Here is a 4,512-nt window from a genome sequence, read left to right as displayed (position 1 = left end):
TTCAATCACTCCTCTCACCTGACTGATGACTCCTCTTCCTCCAGCTGCAGCATGTTCTCGGGTGCTGCAGACCGTACCAAGATCACACCTGATGGCAGGATGTTGGGAGGTGGGCTCTGCCGGTCTGAGTGGGAGCTGGTGGGTGTCATCTTATTCCTGTTGTGTTCAAACATTTATTGTTAGATTATGTGAAAGTTTTAACCTCACTGAGTAATTTCTGATGGTGTTTAGACCAATTACAATGCTGATTTTGGTCTAATGCTACCTTGATCACGAGATTATTTCTGTTTATATTCATGGACGTATAAAACAAGAATGTGTGAATTTTTGATCCAGTAGAAGTTCTCTTTTGAGCATCAGAATGAAACCACAGAATTCAATCCCTCCTCTCACCTGACTGATGTCTTTTTCTCAAGTTGCAGTGTTTCCTCAGATGGGAGGATGTTGGCAGGTGGGCTCTGCCGGTCTGAGTGGGAGCTGGTGGGTGTCATCTTATTCCTGTTGTGTTCAAACATTTATTGTTAGATTATGTGAAAGTTTTAACCTCACTGAGTAATTTCTTAAGGTGTTTTGACCCATGACAAAACTTATTTTGGCCTATTGCTACCTTGATCACTGGATTATTTCTGTTTATATTCATGGACGTATAAAACAAGAATGGGTGAATTTTTGATCCAGTAGAAGTTCTCTTTTGAGCATCAGAATGAAATCACAGAATTCAATCCCTCCTCTCACCTGACTGATGTCTTTTTCTCAAGTTGCAGTGTTTCCTCAGATGGGAGGATGTTGGCAGGTGGGCTCTGCCGGTCTGAGTGGGAGCTGGTGGGTGTCATCTTATTCCTGTTGTGTTCAAACATTTATTGTTAGATTATGTGAAAGTTTTAACCTCACTGAGTAATTTCTGATGGTGTTTAGACCAATTACAATGCTGATATTGGTCTAATGCTACCTTGATCACGAGATTATTTCTGTTTATATTCATGGACGTATAAAACAAGAATGTGTGAATTTTTGATCCAGTAGAAGTTCTCTTTTGAGCATCAGAATGAAACCACAGAATTCAATCACTCCTCTCACCTGACTGATGTCTTTTTCTGGAGCTGCAGTGTTTCCTCAGATGGGAGGATGTTGGGAGGTGGGCTCTGCTGGTCTGAGTGGGAGCTTGTGGGTGTCATCTTATTCCTGTTGTGTTCAAACATTTATTGTTAGATTATGTAAAAGTTTTAAGCTTATTGAGTAATTTCTTAAGGTGTTTAGACCAATTACAATGCTGATTATGGTCTAATGCTACCTTGATCACTGGATTATTTCTGTTTATATTCATGGACGTATAAAACAAGAATGGGTGAATTTTTGATCCAGTAGAAGTTCTCTTTTGAGCATCATTTCATTTCAGAATGAAACCACAGAATTCAATCACTCCTCTCACCTGACTGATGTCTTTTTCTCAAGTTGCAGTGTTTCCTCAGATGGGAGGATGTTGGCAGGTGGGCTCTGCCGGTCTGAGTGGGAGCTGGTGGGTGTCATCTTATTCCTGTTGTGTTCAAACATTTATTGTTAGATTATGTGAAAGTTTTAACCTCACTGAGTAATTTCTTAAGGTGTTTTGACCCATGACAAAACTTATTTTGGCCTATTGCTACCTTGATCACTGGATTATTTCTGTTTATATTCATGGACGTATAAAACAAGAATGGGTGAATTTTTGATCCAGTAGAAGTTCTCTTTTGAGCATCAGAATGAAATCACAGAATTCAATCCCTCCTCTCACCTGACTGATGTCTTTTTCTCAAGTTGCAGTGTTTCCTCAGATGGGAGGATGTTGGCAGGTGGGCTCTGCCGGTCTGAGTGGGAGCTGGTGGGTGTCATCTTATTCCTGTTGTGTTCAAACATTTATTGTTAGATTATGTGAAAGGTTTTAAGCTTATTGAGTAATTTCTTAAGGTGTTTTGACCCATAACAAAACTTATTTTGGCCTATTGCTACCTTGATCGCGAGATTATTTGTGTTTATATTCTTGATCTGTATTTAAAAAAAGAATGCAGTCTCAGTGACTATTAGTTTTTTAAGAGGCGTTTTGTAAAGATGGCGTTTACTATATCTGAAAAACTTGCTGCCAAAGGTTTATAGAAACTAAATAGTTTATACTTCCTGCAGTGTAAAATCAATAAAAAAGGGGGCTCCGATAGTTTGAGCCTGTACTGCAGTTAGAAACAAAATCTAATGTAAAAAGTATTTACTGGGTGATGAAGGGGTGCTGGAGGACTTCAGCTGGTGTGATCCTTTTGTTCTGGTCCATTGTCAGCATGGCCTTCAGTAGCTCGATGCACTGCGCAAATTCTCCAGTATGGGCATCGCAATGTTTAAACATCTAGTGATAAAAAACAAGAATCAAGGCCAACCGTCAGTCAAATCATCAGCCACATCACACATAAACAACAGAAAACTGTCAGTGACAGTGTAAACATGCTTCACACTTTACCTGTTTGAGACGAACCAGAGATTCAAACGTATATACACAGGGGTCCTTGGCAGTCATCGATGTGTTGTACTCATGAAGTGTCTGAAATAAGGTTCAGTGTGTTAATCTTAATGTTGCTCTTCCTAAATTTAACTAATAAACATCAGTCAATGCACATTTCTTAGGCACACCTTCAAGTATCACATGAATCTTAAAGCAAAAAATGACTTTTGCTACCTTGATCCTCCAGGTGTTTGGTCTTCTCTTTATAAAATATTCTCCTGTCCTCTTTCCATTGTTCAAAAGTTCATCTGGTGGCTGACCCAGGAGTTTAATTATACGCAGCATCTGGAGATGAAACAGATCGACACATCAACAACAACACTTCTCTTCTTGTTTACATGTCTACTGACACTTGCCACAATAGCTGACATACGTAGTTCTCTGCACCGCTCAAAACACACTATGTCCCTTTGTCCAACATGTTAGGTGAATTCTTTCATTTTAGATTTGATCAACCGCTATGTGGGATGGCATTAAAGTTAGCTACAAGCTAAACCCAGGGTTTAGAAGGATGTATTTCTGCTTCAACAAACATTGAGGAAAGAACTACTGTACTTTACTAGACTCGAACAAGCATCATTACTTGATCTGTTAACCAAAAGCTTTAGTAAATTACTTACTGTGCCATATTGATCGTCTGGAAACAGGTAGGTTTCGAAGAGCATTGTGTATAAGAGGCAACCGAGTGACCACATGTCTATGGCCTCTGAAAATGGCAACCCCAACATAATCTCTGGTGCCCTGGTTGTTGAAGAAAAGCGTTAGAATCAGTCATATTCCAACAAGTGAACATAAAATACATTCATTTGACAAACAGTGGGAAAAAAAACAAAAAGTATGCTGGCACATAATCAGCATGATCTTGGATCTTACCTGAGGCAAACTGATTGTAGGATCGTGCCAGGTTTGCTTGAAGATGTTTTTATTGCTAATCCAAAATCAATAAGTTTAACTCTTAAAGGATGTTTCTCATCCTTTAGCATGATGTTGTCAAATTTAATGTCGCCGTGGATTATCCCGATGTTCTTCAGTGCGTTAAGCGCTGTTGCCAGCTGCAAGAACAATACATGTCAGATACTGTATGAAAGTTTAACAGATGCATGTTACATGTGTACATCTGAAGCTCCTGAATTCATACCTGTGTGATTATGCTCCTTATGTCACTTAAGTTCATAGGCCTTTCCATGATGTAGTCCTCTAAGCTCAATTTCAGATACTCAAAGACGTGTGCTTTGCCATGAATCGCACTGAAACTTCCATAGTACTTGATGATGTTTTCCTTGTCAAGAGTATTTCTCATTAACTTTTTAAGTATGGGCATCTGGAGAAAAATGACAAGACATTCACCAAAGTTATACTCTTTGTGTAAAAGTCATGTAAATGGGGATTTGAATGGGTATGAAAGGCTTTCATGTAAATGGGGATTTGAATGGGTATGAAAGGCTTTAAATTGTGAACTTAAAAATAATCTATCAAACGTCTCACCTCCGTACCGCAGAATCTAAACAAGGGGATCTTGACAGCTACAATGGTGTTTGTTTCCCTGTCCAAACAGCGTAGCACTTTTGCATAACTGCCCCTACCCACGAGATTCAGAACCTTGTATTTGCTGGGGAGAAGGTCGGGGTTGTTGCGAGGTGAGGGATGTACTTTGGACATCTGAGAAGAAACAAGATAAAAGAGGAACACGTTACACGTTACACATTACATTACTTACATTCCTGTTTAATCTCCATCAATAGTTTGAAAAAAAGGAACAATCTGCTGTACTCTTAATATTGTACATTTCTTCTCCATGTCCAACTCCAGTTTGGAATAAGCAAAGAGCTCAGGAATCGAGATCCATCAAGAAGAGATAAAGAGTAACTTACCATTATATAGAGAGACTGAGTTAGTTCCAATATTTCAGGTAATGTATTTGAAAACTCGACTTGTGTGTGGTTTGTCCAACTGCTCAAGTTGCAATGATCTGCTTTTAACTGCCCTTG

General features: G+C 39.1%; 1 long non-coding RNA gene across 1 annotated transcript; it reads right to left on the bottom strand.

Annotated features, from left to right (window-relative positions):
• Positions 1-1,786: 1,786 nt before the first annotated feature.
• LOC306835254 lies at positions 1,787-4,436 on the bottom strand. The gene is made up of 7 exons (XR_013780599.1): positions 4,396-4,436; positions 4,010-4,183; positions 3,398-3,845; positions 3,145-3,265; positions 2,699-2,809; positions 2,241-2,563; positions 1,787-1,876 (listed from the first exon to the last, which is right to left on the bottom strand). It is a non-coding gene; the product is annotated as an uncharacterized lncRNA (long non-coding RNA).
• Between the last annotated feature and the right edge of the window lie 76 nt (positions 4,437-4,512).

The sequence above is a fragment of the Symphodus melops genome (genome assembly GCF_947650265.1).
Source record: "Symphodus melops genome assembly, chromosome: 14".
NCBI lineage: Eukaryota > Metazoa > Chordata > Actinopteri > Labriformes > Labridae > Symphodus > Symphodus melops.
Note: the sequence above shows the minus strand (reverse complement) of the source record. Positions and strands in the feature narration are given on the sequence as shown.